Raw genomic sequence first — 19,747 nt, forward strand, 5'->3', positions numbered from 1 at the left:
CAGATCTTTTCGAGAGTTATTTAGTGCCCAGAACGGACAAAACTCTCGGTTCTAGGCATACACGTTGGGATCCTTGAGTAGGGTGCATCTTTAAGAATGTTGTCTGGCATGATCAGTAGCGGGACATGAATGTGCAAGTTTTCAGTGCGGCCGGTATTTCATTTTCAACGTTGTGGCACCAGTTGAGATCTTTGCGCAGCTCAGACACCTCTCACGGCTCTCAGCTTCCGGTTGTTGTTGGTCGAACACGTGTGTTATGTGTATCACTATAACGGCTATGCGGGAACTTGAGATTGGTAAGATACAGTTGTTTGGTACTGAATTTCGTTGTCATGTGAACTTGATGCGTTATCTCAGTGTTTTTGTAATTGCAAATATGTCAGTGTAAGTGCGACTGATAATTCATAGATACGCGCTGTTGGGAATTGCAGTAGTTTTTTATATTATAGTGTTCTCACGAGGACTTCTATCACTTGCAAGTACTTGAAACTGACTCACCGTCATTGAAAGCAAATTGTGTAGATTAATATTTTCCTCCCAAATGTTTCGTTTATTTTATATCAAGGGCAACTCGCGAAACTTCTTTTCGCTTTCGCTCTTGTTTCGGAAACTTATACGCTTGTATATCGTCAGTTTCACTGCCCTGTTTGTTCTCCAACATTATTATACATTTAATAGTATCAAAAAGACGCGTTTGGTCATCTTAAATGCGGCTGCACTGCGATGTAGTTTCATATGATGCAAGTTTTAACTGTGTAACTGCACGCAAATATTTCCGCAGATTGTTGATTCAGTACGATGTATGATCGGATTGCTTGTTATCTAGTCACAGTTACTTTTAAATAATACAGTTGTGGAATGAATTACATAGTTCAATTTTTGTATTAAGTTTTCGGTCATAAAATATAAGAAATTTCATATCCATTGCTGGAGGCCGCCAGCTTTTTTAAATTTTTTTTAAGATTTTGTTTTATTTTATTTTATCTAGGCATGTGTTTCGCAATGCCATATATCCTCATGTTTAGTTTTGCCTTTGACTCAGTCTTCTCTTGGAACCATGCAAATAACGTCCTGGGCTACTTATGCATTCTTCTGACGTAGGTCCTTTCCTTTCTCATTACATTGGTATTGCATCTTCAGTGAAGTATGTTTACTTCCTTCTCATAGTGATTCCCATCATGATTCTCAACATTAAGTGCTGAGCTGCCCTCTGTATGAAGTGAAAGATGATCTTCAAATTCATAGGAATTGTGGAAAAACCTGCTGAGTTTACCAGTACCAATGAAAGCCAATGTATCCTTGTTCACATTGACCTCCAGTCCAATTATTAGCAGCCATATATACAAAAATTCGAAGTAAGAGTGGCAGAGGAAGCACTTAGTAGTTTGAGTGTTACCTGTAGGCTACCTACTTTTGTTTCTATGTTTTCATATTGTCTGATAAGTAGGCCTTCATTTAAATTTATTCACATCTCAAAGCTTTTGTGATCTGAGCCATGGCGCTGTAGCATATCACATTTCCTGTTGAAATAAGTGCATCAAGTTACCTGCACACATTCAATATTTATTAATACTAATTTGTCAAACCTTCACTATATTGATGCAATCTCTTACTATCAATAACATGGGCAAAAATTATCAGTTAACATGATTTTATAAGCTTAAGATGTCAAACACCTGAAAGTAAGTGTGTGCTGCAATTACATTAGTTACAGCTTGCAAACAGAAAACAGCGAAAACGAGAAAGTAGAGAGTTTGGTGTCAAAGAAAGAGCGACAAGTCATATATTAATAAACTGACTGAAATCAGAATCACTGGCCCTAAAGATTTGTAAATTATTTTCTGATGATTTGTGCATCGTATACGTTATTCATATTGAGAAAACGGAGAGGGAAAATGTGTTAATGACAGAGGCAGTCACATTCGACAAGAGGTTAGGTGGTAACTTTGAGATGTCTGCCAACAGAATGATTGCTTGAAGTTTAGTTCTGTAATTTCAGCAAGCACAGTTACTAAAGTTATATGGAAACCTGGGTCATTCCACATCAAGGGGACTACGGGTCCCACTCGACCATCTCCAAATCTATTGAATTTTCAAGGGCTTTTAAAGAGAGGCTACTCGCCTTCTTATCGCATACAAAGGTGCAAATGAGCCAAGTTTGCTAGGCTAGCAAACATTTGATATTTGTTTTAATATACATAGGCAACCTTTTATGCTGAATCACACCAAGGCAAAAACTAGAGATTTAGCTACTGTAAATATAGATACAGGGTTCTAAAGTGGCTAAAAAATTTGTCATGCTTTTCTGAGTGTCAAGGTGTGACTGACTACTGCTACTTTTCATATGAACCAATCACACCAAAACTTCAGATAGTTGTTCATATCTATGATGTCTCTATATAAATCAAATATAATTAACATTGCATGTCTAGATGGAAAGATATGCATCTGCAAAGTTGGCCAGCATTTTCTACATGCAAATTTTAGGGTATTTTTGAAGGGAAATATCTCAGCTGTCTTGCACAAGCCTTTTTTTCATACCACAGCGGACCATACTTTAAGCTTTCACAGTAGTATTGTTTGGTCTCTCTCTCTCTCTCTCTCTCTCTCTCTCTCTCTCTCTCTCTCTCTCTCTCTCTCTCTCTCTCTCTCTCTCTCCCCCTCCCTCCCTCCCTGAGCAGATCTTTTCGAGAGTTATTTAGTGCTCCCGCTCCCGGGATTGGAATGACTCCTTACCCTCTCCCTTAAAACCCACATCCTTTCGTCTTTCCCTCTCCTTCCCTCTTTCCTGATGAAGCAACCGTTGGTTGCGAAAGCTAGAATTTTGTGTGTATGTTTGTGTTTGTTTGTGTGTCTATCGACATGCCAGCGCTTTCGTTTGGTAAGTCACATCATCTTTGTTTTTAGATATATTTTTCCCACGTGGATTGCATAACAATAATACTAGAGTTAGTTCCATTTTTGGTTAAACACTTCTACAATTTTGTCAAGGACAGTGTGTGGATAACTGTACAATCTTAATGGTGATGTTGATGGTGCTTCTAAACACATGAAAATATGTTGCTCAGAAATCCAGCAAATGTCTTTAGCAGTCCGCCAGTGGAAGGAACAAGCAGAACTGTGTGGGCACATAAAGCTGATAAGGACATCTTGTTGTTAATGTGAAACTTCACACACGTTTTCAACCCACCAAAAATTGCCATACATGCATGCAACATACTGTCCTTGTTGTAAACTAGCAATTGAGGTTACTTGAATTTCTTAATGCGCTGTGAAGGCATTCACTATGTTTTACTACGGCAAACCTTATTTCTCAATCAGTGAATTTCTCAATGTTTTCATTCAGTATACAGGGTGGTCCATTTGATAGTGACCGGGCCAAATATCTCACGAAATAAGCATCAAATGAAATCATCTAGCTTGAAGGGGGAAACCAGATGGTGCTGTGGTTGGCCCACTAGATGGCGCTGGTCATAGGCCGAACGGATATCAACTGTGTTTTCCATTTTTTATTACATATTCGTGCAGTACGTAAATAAATATGAATGTGTTAGTTGGACCCCTTTTTTCACTTTGTGATAGATGGTGCTGTAATAGTCACAAACATATTGCTCACAATTTTAGATGAACAGTTCGTAACAAGTAGGTTTTTTTAAATTGAAATTCAGAACATAGGTACATTTAAACATTTTATTTCGGCCCTTCCAATGTGATACATCTACCTTTATGATCTTATCGTTTCTGAGAACGCATGCTGTTACAGCGTGATTACCTGTAAATACCACATTAATGCAATAAATGCTCAAAATGATGTCCGTCAACCTCAATGCATTTGAACTGTAAAATAATTCTGCACTGAAATTTCTTATTTATAGGTGACAAAAATTCCAACCAGATTATTTAAATTAGGAAGTGACATCTAAATTTGTTAATTACTGGGGTTGATATTTCATCGTATAGACAATTGTTTAAATAGTTAAAATTTAAAATAATTTCACAATTCACAGATTTCTTCTAAAATTATGTCAAATTTCTGACCCACCTATGACAAGGTTTCAAATAAGATTAACAGCTCACTTCATATAATTCTGATATACGGATTTAAAGTGAAGGTAAAACAACTGTTCATACAATCGTCATTCAGTCTTCAATTTATTTATATTTGTACCTTTTCCTATAATTAGCTTCTAATTGTTGAAAAACACTGCAATTGTAGCACCCTTGATAATGGGATCCCCCTTAAATAATGATTTTGTGTATTTTTTTCTTCTCTAATATACATTGGCAGGGGTTATTGTGCATTGATCCGTGGATGATGGGACTTTTTGTTTGGTGATCTGTGAAGACCCAATTTGAGTCGTCTTGTGTTTATAATAGATGTCTCAAGTTAAAAAGAAATTCTTTTGTGGTGTGTGCCAATTATTTATTTACATTTGTATTATATCAAGTTTCGTTAAAATGCTGATCGAAATGTTATGAAATTGCTGTTACTGTAGCTTGTTTATTGAAAGTTGTGAATTTAATGGCATTGAGTAATGAAGTATCCTGGAGCATCTGGTGCAGGAGCAGAAATTCTTCCATTTGCATGATCATTTCCTATGATGTCACTTTCTACAAATGCCTTTTTGATTCACCCCTTATCCCTAAGCTGTAGATTATCAAAAATTCACCACCTTAGTACATCCAGTAACTTTAGTATTATATAAATCATACTTTGCACTTCAAAACTTAATTCATAGGTGGAATAAAAGATGAAAAGAGTAAAGGTAACAACTCACTGTGCAGATGTGAGATGGGAAACATTGTATTTAGATCAGAAATGATGTAATATATCACTGAGTGCCTGATGCTGTTCTCTAAGAAGAACTGACAGTTTATGTATTTAATATTGATTATCAGTACATTATAATAAAGTTTTTAATGCTTGGATTCCTTATTTACAGGCTACTTGTGCCATGCCAACATCAAATTTGGAGCAAGTGGAAGTTCTTTCTATTGAGTGAGTGTAAAATTTCTGGTGGTGGTTGTTTTTAAAAATGTCAAAACTGCAGGCTTTCCTCTTTTGAAAAGTGAGGACTTATACTAAACTAGAGTAGCTATGCTATAAAATTTGAGGTGTAAGCAGTGTCATTGGCATGTAGATGTGAAGTGTTGGATTGTATGTGGACAATGTTTACTGCATTTCAAATGCATATAAACAAATAAAATTAACTGATTGTATGGAAAAGAATTTTAAAGAATAAATTTAGTGTTTTGCTATGATCACTGATTTTAACATTTTTCTCAATTTCTTGGTGTGTTTACAATTTATGGATCAGTAGGAAATTGAAATTTTTATAGAATGTAGTTTATTTACAAATTTATAGACTATTGAAGAGAGATGAACTTCGATGATGACAGCGACTTTGTGACTTTGTGATCAGTTTGATTAGTCTTTCTGAAAATTTGTAACAAAATTTAATTTTGAATGCTGTAATGTATTGTGTGTACAGTGATGCTGTTATATTTTTGCAGGTATGTTGAGAACATAGCCTGCATCAGGAAGGTCCAGGATAAGCAGGTGATGGCATGGAGGTGATGGGAGAGGAGCAGGGATAAATTAAGCTGTTTATGAGAAAGATTGTCTACTCCTACAAAAAGCTCATTGTGTGACAATGTTTTGCGTCTGGTGAGTCATTTCCTGAAGATTCTTCACCTCTATGATTAAGAATACTGATACATTAATCTTATTATACTAAGGAGCAGTGAAAACAGTAGCTGGAGAAGCAAATGTTGAAGGTCCCCATCAGCCTTTTTAGCACACTGCCCCCCCCCCCCCTCACGCAGATGGTTTTGCTGTACACATCAGCCATCACAAATTGGAAGCCTGTGGCCTGTGACTGGCACAAACATGCATGGTGCTTTACAAGGAGCTCATTTGAAAGTGAAATCTGAAAATGGCTGATAGCTTTGTCAATAAAAATTGTGTAGCTGGAAATGGATAATTTTTTAGCTTGTATGTGTTATTTTAGCCTTAGGCGATGCAGAAGATGAGGATCTTCTGCTCTCCACAAGTAAGTTACACACATGTCACCACAGGCAGTGTCTCTCTGGCAGCTGATCTGCCACATATTTATGAATATTTTGAGTCAGAGGGGAAAGGGAAGCTGATAGGAAAGGTAGTGGAGAGATGCAATGGTATTTACAGCTTTGGGAAGCGAAAGGAATAAGAAAAATAACATTTAACACAATTTATTGCAGTTTCCCTTTCCTAAAGACATGTCATTTGAAGCAATAACGATACTTTCACTTAACTTTTCTTAGATGCGTTCTTCCATATACGGAAATACGGAAGCGTCCGATCCCGCCCGTCTGCTTTGACCCATGACGTCACAAATATGGCGGAAACAAAAACACACACACACACACACACACACACACACACACACACACTTTCCACAAGAAGCCTAATGACACTAACGGGACAAGCGCGGGAAATGGGGTGTTTTGGGTGGGGGGGGGGGGGGGGCAAACGAAATATAAACAAATTTAGACGCCTTGCGTAGCTACAACGTGTAAGTGAAGACAGCCATGCATGAATACCCACCCACCTCCCCAGGGGTCGTAACCCCTGCAACCCGTAGAAGATAAAGATGCTTCAGTAGCTGATTAGTGTTTCTTGTCTTAAAAAAAAAATCTCACGGGATAGAACGAACAGATCAGAAAAGTAAATAAAATAAGATAAAACAGAACTGGAGACAGCCACACTCAAACCAAACTCCGCGCCGTCATGACGTCACACACGACAACACCCTTACGTCACGGGTCAAAGCCGACGCGTGGGATCGGACGCTTCAGTCGACCCCCATATACTGGTTTTCTTGCAAATTTTCGTTGTGGTGTATGCACTTTCTCCAGTCTTCAGAGACATCATCAGTGACGTGCTTACTTAAATTCTGCACATCATTTCATTCTGAATGTGCAGTTTATGCATGTGACCTTTCTTTCACTAAGGGCCACACATTTTTTATCAAGTTATAGTGGCAGCCTCACAACCTTACAGCTCATTTCTAATGCTCAGCTGTCAAGTTCAAATTTATCATAAATGTGCTAATGATGCCTGACTTCCAACACCTCTGCTTTTGTATAGCAGCCCAAATTTGAAATAATTTTATCTTCTAACTACTATCAAAATTTCTTCCTCCTATGCATTTGAATTAGAATTTTTTCTTTAATGGTAACTGGTATTATGCATGTGGTAACAGAATCCTCTTCTGAACCCTGTAATAAATCTAAAAACCAGTGTTTAAATACATCACTATTCATCTTTTTGTGATGATCACTGAATTTGCAAGATGTAAATGTTGGCTTTGCAAATTCAATAAAGCTATATTGGTAAGGTCGTGGATGACAATGTCAGTTTCCTGTGTTAGTCAATACATTCAAACCACAATTGCTCCTTTTATTCTGCCAGATGTGCTTCCTGGTGTAGTAATGATCTTACTTGGATAATTAATAGGGTGCCAATTTTCTTTTTTCTTATGGCTATTTCCCAGAAAAATTTTCTAGCTCCAATAATATTGTACCTCTCCATCAGAAACCCTCTTCCATCCTTGAATCTTCTGTAACTGAAACCTAAAGATTTCAGAATTGTTCTAATTGAACATCAGCTACCTGTGAAAGAAATCTTGGGTACTTTTTGCCTGGTACACTTGTCACAGTCGTAGGAATTCCAACACACATCTTCTGATGAAGATGTTTCTGGAAGCAATACAAATTGGTTCCAGTTCTTGGTGTTCGCCACAAGTACCAATTCCACATGCTACTGCAAATAATCTCTGTATAGTTGGCAGTGAAACACCACACACATTTATTGTTCCAATCAGCAGCGACAATAAAATTTTCTCTTCTGCCATTGTCTTAAAGATCATGGAAAAAAGTTAGATGCCTTATATTAACGATTCCCTTTATTTGGTTGTGTGTGTCGTGAAGCTGCCACTTGTAACTCGCAAACAAAAAGTGCAGTACTGTAGATGAAAATTACTGTTCTGTTAGCAAATGTACAATACTTCCTTACAGGGAACATAAAAGTGAATAATGGGTAGCAACAAAGTTGAGTCATGCTGGTGACAGTGGGAATGAAGCACAGTATTGCCTCATAAACCCTTTAACAATAAGTGTTTATTCGGTAGTTGTTGCTTGTTATTATGCTACCTGGATGGCACCTTTGAGAAGAATGACACCGTGGTCAGACTGTGAGCTTAGCCAGTGGCCTCTCATTGGCACTTAGAAACTGAGGAAAGACTAGGGGTGGGAGAACTGATGTACCAAACAGTGAAATTTTTGTTGTTCTGTAGTGTAGTATTTTTGTCCTTTGTAAAGTTTTTGTGCACATCAAAAAGACAGTATTCCTCTGTTCGTATTTCAACAGTTTTTGGGCAATTCTTTATTCTTGTTAAACTATCTTCACATGCTTCTTGATGCAGCATAAATGAGATTTGAGTTTGAAGGTAGTGAATTGCTGGAACCTGACAATGGAAGTGTGTAGCCAGTCGTTCGTCCTTTGCAAACCATGACAAAATATAACAAGTCATCTGTGCTGTCTTACATTTATCCCTTTTTCAGTTATTTGTATATGTAACCTCCCATCATATACAGGGTCTCAGACCTTTCTTCTTAATTTTCTCTTTCCTTCTACATACCCTTCAAGAACTGTTTTATAATGCCATTCTATTTTAGGATAAGCCCAGAGCAGTTTTCTTCGTTTTTATGTTGGTCTGTAACTCTTTACTCATTCTTCGTAGTGCTTCATTCATTTCTATACCTCTGTCAAATTAATAAAATGATACAGTTAAGCAGTGAGGTTGGCAGTGTTGTCTGTATACATTATCGGTGCCCATTGTATGATTTAAGTTGTGCTTAGTAGTGTGGAAGTAATCTTGCCACGTCTTTGCTCACTTTTGTGTCTAATATAGAACATCCTGTCACATTCAACCTATACAGACAATCAAAACAGACAACAATTGTAACATTACCAGTTCAGGTGTTGTCTGCAATTCATTGTGATAACTGGCACTGGAGGTGATATAGAGTGATGTGGCAGCAGTGAACAGGATAAATGTGAGCAAGGTCATTCTCTGATTTTTGTTACTAAAAAAATAGCTTGAAATCACTTTAATCTTCTCCTGGTGCATATTGCTGATTTATCTTCTCAACTTTTCCACACATACACATTTCTGCAGTTTACTTGGTTTGTTTCTAACAGCTAAACACACTACGGGGGACATGTCACTGTTGTCATATATGTTATATTATGGAGGAATTTAATTCATGCTGCACAACATGTGTGATTCCTTCTTATTTGTCAGCTACAACTTTCAACCACATTTCAGTGTAACCCACATCTTGGCTACACTACAAATCCAACTGTTACCGCAAAATTTATACTTTTGTGGGTTGTTTGCAGCCAGTGCTGTTTCTCTCCTTCCAACCTCTGTAGTTTATCTTCCCAGTTGCTGTCTTGGAGAATCGTGAAGTCTGTAACATCAATATGTGTCCCATGTTTTAGGCTGTTGATCTTCGTACCTTCTTCGGCCATTTATAATCATCCATTTGTTCTGAATGTCTGTTATGTAGTAATTTATTTCTCAGTAGTTTCCACCATGTTTCTTCCATGTAAGTCGTTTTTCTGCTTTCTTCATTTCTGATATAAAGTTGTGAGACTAGCACTACTGCTCTAGTAACCAATTTCCATGGCTAGTAGCTTACCCTTTTGGCTTTATTTCCCACACTTTTAAGATGCAGGTGTAAATATGCTTTTTACTGTTGTTTTGTGGATAACTTCTTTGTTTTATTTGTGATCTTATTACTTCAAAGGATTGAGTTTAACTGTGAAATAATATGTTTATCTAGTCCAATCTTAATTTTGAGATCTTCATTTGCAATATAGTGACATATAGGAAATTAAAAGAACAGCAAACTAGTACATCCAAATTCCCAGCTTCTAAATCATATACTCTGTTTATTTTATTTATTTTTTGTTTATTTTCAAACACTTCTTTTTATATCCTTCTAACAGATTCAACGTGTGGCTCAAGACATTAAGTACATAGAAGAAAATCCTGAACTTTATTCTGCAAAGTAGTGAAAGTTATTTTGAATAAATATTTAAACCTGTGTTCTGCTTTGCTGCCAGAAACATTTGCATGATGTCAAGTGTCCTGTGCACTGATGGGCTGATGAATCATGGAGAGCAGATTTCTTCTTTGGTTAGAAGTTTGATTTGATGATTTTAAAATTGATGCCAACAGAAATGTGATTTTTCAGTGCAGTGGCTCATTAAAGGGATCAAACACATTTTTGATGAAGGTAAACTAGATGTGTTTTTATCACATTGTCTTTTTTAATGTCATATGAATGAACATTGTAACAGTTAACTCTTTGATTACTACGAACATGCTACTTGCATCCTGTGGAGAGTGCAACTTGAAGTTGTTGCCCTATCCTATACTGCTGCCACACAGCCCTGCTCCCCTGTGCTGAATATCAAGGAGGGCTGGGCATGACAATCTCGTATGCTGCTCGGGTTTTCACCAACCCCGATACAAAATACGCGTCCTCTAAGAACTTACGGTTTCTACTTTAAAAGTCCTCTAGAAATGACTCATTCCATAGGCAAATTTTCAGGTATGTCTACATTGCATCACACATAAATTACATATTTCTTAGGATGTGAGAAGCCTAAGATGAACGGGAAGTATCACTTTAGAATCGTCCACATGACGTAGTGTTCTTTGTTAGTTATTCTTCCATAAACTTGCTGTTCTACATATTCATAACTATAACAACTCAAAGAAATTATAAATCTCAGTAATATCACTCTGACAATATTATGAAAAGGTTAGTTGCTACTGACAATATAATGGAGATACTAAGTCACAGATAGGCATAACAGAAAGACTTTCAGTCAAGGCTTTCGGCCAAACAGGCCTTCATCAGAATTACGCAACATACACCTTTACACACTCATGCAAACACAACTCTCTCATATATGATACCATTCTAATACATCAGCAGATGGGAACCACAGGTATAACTTCATTCCTCCATATTTGTTGATTTCATTTACTAATTGTCAATGATGTGGTGAGCGGATGTGCACGGCAGCTAATGAAATACTTAGCAAACTCTAAGAAAACTGGTGAAAAATTCAAACTTTTTTCCCACATATTACGGTATCTCGTCGCCCAGTAAAACACTGAATTTCTTTCTGTTATTTGTTTGTTACTGTGCTGCATCCAGTTAAACAAAAAATTCAACGAAATTAAGATTTCTGTAGAGGTAAAAAAAAAAAAAAACCAGTGCGTAGATTTTGTGTATGGTCCATTTTACGTCAATGATTGCAGTGCACGAAATGTAGCTAATGTGTCAATACTGTATTACTGTATTTAAAGCTGAGTGCAGAGCGATTGCTATCATCATTCTCAAGATATTGGTTTTTGTATCTGTGGGAATGTTATGCATATTTTGTTCTGGCCATGCCCAGTGTGGTCATGTGCAACCTGATTCATGGTCGCAACACCCATTATACTTCATAAATGGTTCAAGATATGTAAAAGAGGTTTTTTGCAAATGATAGTAAGCAAAGAGGGTGCATATATTGTTGTATGATTAATACTCGAAACTTTCTCTGTTGAGGTATATCCGAAATGATTTTTTTTTTCTTTTTTCCCAGTGGGAAGATGTACTTTTTAACAACATTTAATATCTTGTCAAAAAAGAATAATGTGGCATTGCACATATTAATATTTGAAATCAGGATTTACCAGGATCAGGGAAATGACATGGAAGGACTAGACCCCTTTCACTAACATAATTTATCCTTTCAACAAAACTAAATTTTTGTAAAGTAACAGCAGCATCCCTTTAAGAAAAACAGGTTGGAAAATTTCAGTGTAATGTGCCATGTTTAATTTACGAACTAGAAGTGTTCTAAATGGTGAATGACACAGTCACAGAATTACAACAATAATGGGCTCAAATAAGTTGCAAGAAAATAATACTTTAACAATATCAGCATTTAAAAATTTTATTAAATCTGCTGATAAAATAATTAAAACTGAGTTCTTGGTCAATTTCTTTAAGCGAGCTCAAATCCAAGACATTAGGTAGATGCCAAAAAGATTAATACTAAGACATAACATTTGCCTTACAGCTTGCCCAAAAGATTTACATCAAACAATTTACAATAAAATTTAGAACAAAGTTAAAATACATATTAAACAGAACAATAACAGTAAAGGGAAAATTCCGTGTGCAAAGCTAGTTAATCATAGGCTTCTTGGCCGAGAGCAAAATTTCATTTACAGTGCAAGTCGGAAAACATAAGATATTCAACTTGAGCACAGACAGGATGCGAACCTATCCCCTAAGGTCATACGCCCAAGGAAATAAGTGTCACTAAAAATGTAAGATGTAACAGGGAACTACTCAAAAGCAGCTGTAAATGCTTCCAGGAAGGAATATAAATAAGAACTCTCTAAGGTCTTACCATTAGCTGGAGGTCATAAAACACACAACTTACAGGGATTTGTCGTAGTAATACCAGAGAGCACACCAGCTTTTAAACACAGTGAAAACAAATATTAAAATTCAGAAACTGTTTGTTCTCTCGCATAAACCCATTTAAAAACAAACACAAAATTTAAAAAACTAGATAATTCAAGGGACCATGATACAGTTATGCATGAAAGCAGGACATATTAGATAGCCACAACAGCATTAATCATCTCAGATTTTTAAAGATAATACTGGTCAGCAGATTAATGCAAGACACTTCCAAAAATACCCAGAGCAGACATGGCAATAAATTGGTCCTAGAATAACATAATCAGATAACAGAGGCTTGCATGATGACTCAATGAATATAAACATGAACATCTTCTAAAGCAATTTGCGAAGTGGGAAATCTGTGCACAGAGCTGAACGATTAGATACGCATGGTGTAGGTGAACGAAATCTTTTGCCTTCTACCCAGTCCTGCTGAAAAAGCGTGAATGGTAACCCAGAAAAGACGTGCTGATCCACAGCATGTGTCTGTTGCTCGAAGAACTGCCACAGACCCCAGCCCCACATTGTGCGAAGGCTACACGTAAACTGCCTGCACTGCACTGTATGAAGGCCCCAAGATGCTGCTCCAGTGGCTGCTTTTGAAGAATAGCCAGGGCAGCGATACCCACACAAGGGAGTAATATGTGCCACCTAGCGAAGCTCTAGCTAGGAGCTATCGATAGTGGGAAGGAGAAATGACTCACCATAGCTCAATATATGTGATATTCTATGTGGAATACTCAGCTTTAATCAAAACCTGTTTGTTGCTATACCACAAAATGTAGTTGCTAAGTAAATAAATGTTTAGTTATTTCCGTTTTCGTCAAGAGCTTTCATTTATTTACAACATGCAGAATGCATTATAGGTACATGTAATGACATTAGGTTGCCACCTAGTTTCTCCAGCAAGACTACTGCAGTGGTCTTTATATGGAGGCGGCTTACACTCTGCTCATGTTTCTTTTATCGTATGACACCAAGAACCAGGTGTAGGTGCCTGTCATCTTCACAATCACTTCCTGTCTACAGCCACATCAGCCAGCCATGTTCTCAGTCAAAAATGAAGATGAAAACAGCAACACAAATAAGGTCACGGCAGCAAACATGGAAATGTGGTTACTTGCCCTCTCTACCTGGCCATTAAGTGCCTCGTGCATTAAAGCTTCCAGAGCACACAGTGGCAAGGGGCAGGCTTATACACGTGTAGACCACCTGACGGAAGGATCGAAGGTGAGCATAACACACACGCAGAGCACCCAGACAGTAGCAGCAGGGTACATTAACATGTCGAGAGCATTCGTAGGCTTAAGACGGTATTAGGTAACTTTTCATATTCACGCCGCACAGGGAAAGAATTGCAGTGTATGAAGCCTTATGAAACTTATTTTATGGTTGTGTGAAACAGTTAAATGATCACTGAATGGGTAAATTACTGACACATTAACATATAGCCAGAGTTGCTGAAGGAGAGGTTGTGGTCGTTTAGTAGAACAATGATGAAATTTTCTTACTAATTATTACATGCTGTTTAAATGTCCTCTGAGAAGAACTGAATATTAAATATTTGTGTAAATATTACCGAATCAGTGTATTTGCCAATTGTTATTGAGAGATTCTTTTGTTCCAGATATACTGTATCAGTATGGATTAAGGTGAAATGTAGGAAATGGAGCATTAATTAAATAGAACTGCACCTTACAAGTTTTTTGATGCAGTGTGTTTTTGGTGTGGTTGATGTCCCAAGATGGCTTCGAGTATCATGTCATACGACTTGGGATCCAATTTCAACAGATACCAGCATGTGGAAGATGAAAACATACAGGATGTCATGACCTGTAAAAGTTGTAATGAGCTGCAGAATTAGTGGCAGTTTGCTGTTGCTAAAGGGTGTAAGTAAACAGATGATGAGTATCATCATATGTCTTCTTTTGATGTTCTTGATGTGAAACACGTAAGGAAATTTTAACTTTAATTTACAGAACAGTCTTGAACTTAATGATGATGACTGTGATTATGTGAGGAACAATGAGCAATTATTCGATTAGTCTTTCTGAAAGTTCATATAATGTAGTGAAATCTTAATGTGATTATTATGGTAACTAGAATTTCACTGATTGCCTTTTATATTTGCAGATTGTTTTCTGGGAATACAATGGACAAACAGAACAAGATAAATGATTGTAGCCAAGTAGGCATATTGCCCAACCCTGAGCAACGAGATATGCTAGAATTATGAAACTTGTATCAGTGAATAGTGCCATGGGATCTTGTCAAACAAGTTGTGACATTTGTATAGATAGGTGTGGTGTTCTGTCGGACATGTGACAGAACAGACAATACTCATGATAAAGCAGCTAGTGCATTTGTAGTTTCAAAGACTATACATAATCGAAACAGAAAAAAGGAAACAACTATCACATGTTCAGAAGTATTAATAGTGCTAGTGGTAGTAATAATAATAATAATAATGATTGCAGATGATAGTGCTGCCATACGTCAGCTTTGTGTGTTGTCTAGAGGCTTTACTTTGTGCCATATCACATGGTATGGAGTGCAATTGAATGTTCGAGGAACAGAGTGGTGAGTTCCAATTGATGTTCTGGCCCCCAACCAGATCTGATCCTGATCGGACACATGGGATGTGACTGAATGTGGCGTCAGAGTTAGTCATCTCCCTTCCTCAAATTTACAGGAATCTGGTGACTTGTATGCAGATGTGTCAACTCCCTCCAGCAACCTTCCTGTGTCTGATTGCTTCCATGCCACGATGTGTCACTGCAGTTATCTGTGCCAAAGGTGGACAAACCATATTGTAAGCTGTAAAGTAAAATTTTTTGTTACATTGAAAATGTACCACAACAGAAACGACATCCAGAAAATGGTAGATAACTGGCAACAAGCAGCTCATGCACTCATGATAGCCCATAAAGACACAAATGTCTACAATGCCGATGAAATTGGACTCAACAAGGAGATGACTGTGGGCCGCACTCTAGCACACAGAGGTGCTAGAGATATTGTAGGAGTTGTACAGTTTGTTCACGTGACAACTCATACGTGCATAATTACCGCATCGCTTTCACAGAGGGGCAGACTTGCTCTAAAGCTTTTGTTGCAGTTAGATAGTCTCGTTCCTTGAGTACTCATGCATGTCAGTCCATGTTCCCAACACCAAATTTAATTGTCCACTCTCACTCCTCCAGCAAAATGACCAAAGAACTGTTGAGGATGTTTTTACAAGAAATGGCAGAGGAAGAAATCAGTGGAGAGAAACTTCTGCTTGTACTGGAATCTTAAACCTTAACCAAAATCGATATTTTGACAAACATAGCTGGAATTGTGGGTCCAAATGGACCCCTGACTAAAAATTCAACATAATCCCTATAAAAGATGATATTCATATGTAAATATGTAATGATTGTATTAAAATAAGTTTTGTTTCAAACATAAATCAACTTTTATTGATCAAAACGTTTTTTATAGTATTATTTTTTAATCTTTAAATCCTACGTCTCATATTTTACAAGAATTTTTAGTACCTTACTTTGGAATGCTACATGATTACAAAAAAGGCTCAGATTTAAAAACCTAGATATAGCATGGGGTTTCTCATAACTTCCCCTTAACATAAATAGGGATTCTTTATGCCATCACTCAGAGATAAAACTAATCACAACGAAACATGGAAGTGTCCAAATGTTATCTATATCAGTACCTGAACTAAGAATGGCACTTAGTACACAACACTTTTTTTCTACATGTCGTTTACAGATGAATTTAAGACATCTGTAACATTTTTGTGATTGTTTGCTGTTGGTTTTAGGACCACTTAAATAACATCTTCCTCGTTTTCATGAGCCACTTTGATTGCAAGGTGAATTTTCTAGTCGTAGGTCATTTTGTGGTTCATCAGCTGCCTCTAGAAAATTATCAATTCTACTCTTCAAATCTACTGAAAATGAAGAATACTCTTATCTTCCTTTCTGTGATAAATGGCCTTATCAAATTCAGTCCAATTTCTTTTATGTAATGATTACATTTCACACGTTTTCCACTATTTGATGCCTTCCATAATATGAATCCATTTGCACTCTCAATATTCAATATTGCTGAAAAAATGACACATGGCCATCGTTGAGTTCTTCCAGAGACTGAATAATTGGCGCATTTCTGATCTAATGTATCAACACCACCTTTTGTTCTGTTGTAAAATTCAATTATCCCAGATTTTCCACTGTTTTCATTGACTGAATTGTCATGGTGCATTGATGAGATTACCACTACACTTAGATTCTTTTTTGGGACATAAGATGCCAATGTTTTATCCTTCACAAAACCAAATAACGTAGATCCTACTACCCGTTGTTTATTGGCTAAAAATTCTGGTGGTATTTCCCTTTTATTTTTGCGCATCGTTCCAACGTAGGTCAAACGATTTTCAGTCAGTTTGTCAACCAACTCCACAGAAGAGAACCAGTTATCAGCAGTTATATTTCTGTTTGTTCCAAATAAAGGTTCTGCAAGCTGCAGTACATTCTGTGTTGGAACTGAGAGTTGGCTTGTTTTATTAGTGATTGCTTTGCCCATATAGATAAAAGCATTGTATTGTGTCGCAAAGGCACATAATCTTGATGCCATATTTAGCAGGCTTCGATTTCATATAAACCCTGAAAAAACTGTCGTGTCCCACCAGTGAGTCCTGAGAGAGAGTAGGAAAGACTGCACAAATGTGTGTTGTGGAACTCACCGTCAAGGCACGGCAAGAACTACTTCTGCTAGTGGGCCGCCTGCACTTTACTTTCTTGGCTGAAAAGTAGCCTATTGAGTGGGCTAGAGTACGGAGCTTCACAGGAATCTCGGTGTCCGAGGAGGATATCATAAAGTGGGAGATAGGATTACTATTACTGGAAGCACCCACTGGCATATTCCATGTGTACAAGTTTATCTACAAAGTGTGTTCATTTGGTTATAAGACTTCCCTATTCCTCCCTGAGCCTAACTCTTGGGGTGCAGAGGTGAGTGTGCCGGCCTGTGTCGATTATATCGGATTCTTCTAAGTCCAGCCCCTGTAACACAGTGGCACTAGCTAACCTCCTCCCGACGACTATACAATGACCTTTCCGGTAGGGTGGGTAGCCCTTTTATAAGCATCTTTGTGCACGGCTCCATTCTTCTGGAAACTGCTCTTACGTATACGGGTGGGGCCGATCACGCGTGAGTGTGACACCTGTATGGTGTACACACATGGTATTTCCATATTGACTGTTCAAAAGGTCACTTTTCCTTGCTTACTCGGAGCCTTGTGATGCTACAGTCTGCTCTTGTTGGCAGAACAAATAGTAAATAGTGGCTGCATCTGGTCGTGTACACACCTCTGCTGCTGCGGCTAAGAATCTATGTTCTACTATATTACTGAATAATTTTGTAAGCTCGGACCTCCAAGGTTGCAAAATTTTCGTTCTCCACTATCAGGTGACAGTGAGATTTACCAGCCATTATTTTCAATTTCTTTTCCATATTACAGAATTCCATACACGTACGTTCACCTGTGTTCTCTAAAACAAGGATAAAAATTTATATGCACAGATATTTCTGTCTTTTTGACAGATTCATACTAGTAAATAATTTGACATAGGTTATTTTTCAACTTTTTGCATTCATATACATGCTTGTCATATTATGTCTCAATATTTCATGGCCTGCTATCTTTAAATCATCTACAGGTCTTACAATATGCACTAAAAGTGACACTGTTGGAAGGTGGGTGACTTCTTATCATCCATTATACAACAATCTATGTATAAATTTAACTTACGTACGATGTTCCTGTTAACGATATTAGCACAGATAACACGGTCTGCTGCCTTCTAACAACCCTACCACAACAAAGGTCAAAAATTAGTAATGATTGTGGTGTTGCTCACGCTGCTAAATACTGCATTTTCGGGCAACAACAAAGTAATTATGTAGCAGGTGTCATTAGAGCACAGTTAATAGTCATTTCATGAAATTATGAATAAAATAGGCACTCATCTTTTCGTGTTTCCCACGCTGGTCTCGTTGTGAACGGCTCAATCGTCGAAAATCTAGGTGGTGATGATTCCAAGCTTGGATGCAAAGAGGCCTAGGTTTTATTCTGTTATATTCAAAAGTTTTATAGATGTGTTTCACAAACCATTCTTGAAGATTACACTTTTGCAGGACAACGGTGATGTGAAAAAGTAGTCAGCACTCCGAATTTAAGTTACACTTCTTTTTTATTACTTTTGTTGCAATAGCACGTAACACACAAAACATCACTTCACAATACAAAACATACTTGAAAACATCATCTTCACTGTTAAAGTTCACACTTTATAAGCTGACTACAATACGCGTCTTTTCCACATGACGTCCAACACTTGACTCTCTCAAGGTCCGACTCTAACTAATAATCGCTTACGCGCCCAAAAATCAGAGTTACAAGCACATCAAAGATCATAGTGACAAAAGAAAGAATACACATAAGAATAATATCATTGCAATACAAACATATTGATGTATCAAAGTACCTCTACATTAATGAAATCAAATCTGAATGTTGTCTCAGAAATATGTCAACTACTTTACAGAAAAACAGTAGAATATTGCTGGTATCGAGAGGTTCAGGTGAGCTGCCGTAATGGTGACTTAATTCAAGTACCATTACAGCCTGTAGCATGATTTGCACACCATACCCTTCATATTGGATTGTAAAGGTTAGCTTCCAAGTGCCTTCTATAATAAGGCTAACGGGTAATTCTTTACACAATATGGTTAAGCCCTCATCCTTTGTTGCAACATACAACCATTCATTGTCTTGTATCTGTGTCCAGATACTTTCATTTAATATAATATATTTTTGATTGCAATCTTTTGAAATTTGTTGTAGCATACGAGCTTCATACCACTTGTCATAAGTGGACAATAGAACAAACCTTTGTTTGCAAATCTGATGTCTCAGCATGACTGTTTTACAGTGTAATTGGTCACTGAACAGTAGCGCATACTGTCAGTTCGCATCATCGATAATTAGATAATTCTTCTCAGACGCTGTGTAAGTGAACAACTTATTTGCCTTACCATACTCTTCAGGTAATGGCCATATTGTGTATAATGTATATACATTACTATCCACTAA

At 37.3% G+C, this 19,747-nt stretch overlaps 1 long non-coding RNA gene across 2 annotated transcripts; it reads left to right on the forward strand.

Annotated features, from left to right (window-relative positions):
* Positions 1-207: 207 nt before the first annotated feature.
* LOC124788299 lies at positions 208-16,059 on the forward strand. Of its 2 annotated transcripts, XR_007016084.1 has the most exons (6): positions 208-296; positions 4,944-4,999; positions 5,515-5,668; positions 10,058-10,347; positions 14,216-14,477; positions 14,722-16,059. It is a non-coding gene; the product is annotated as an uncharacterized LOC124788299 (long non-coding RNA). The 2 variants fall into 2 exon arrangements; XR_007016085.1 differs by lacking the exon at positions 10,058-10,347.
* The last annotated feature ends 3,688 nt before the right edge of the window (positions 16,060-19,747 follow it).

This window comes from Schistocerca piceifrons, chromosome 3 (genome assembly GCF_021461385.2).
Source record: "Schistocerca piceifrons isolate TAMUIC-IGC-003096 chromosome 3, iqSchPice1.1, whole genome shotgun sequence".
NCBI classification, from domain to species: domain Eukaryota; kingdom Metazoa; phylum Arthropoda; class Insecta; order Orthoptera; family Acrididae; genus Schistocerca; species Schistocerca piceifrons.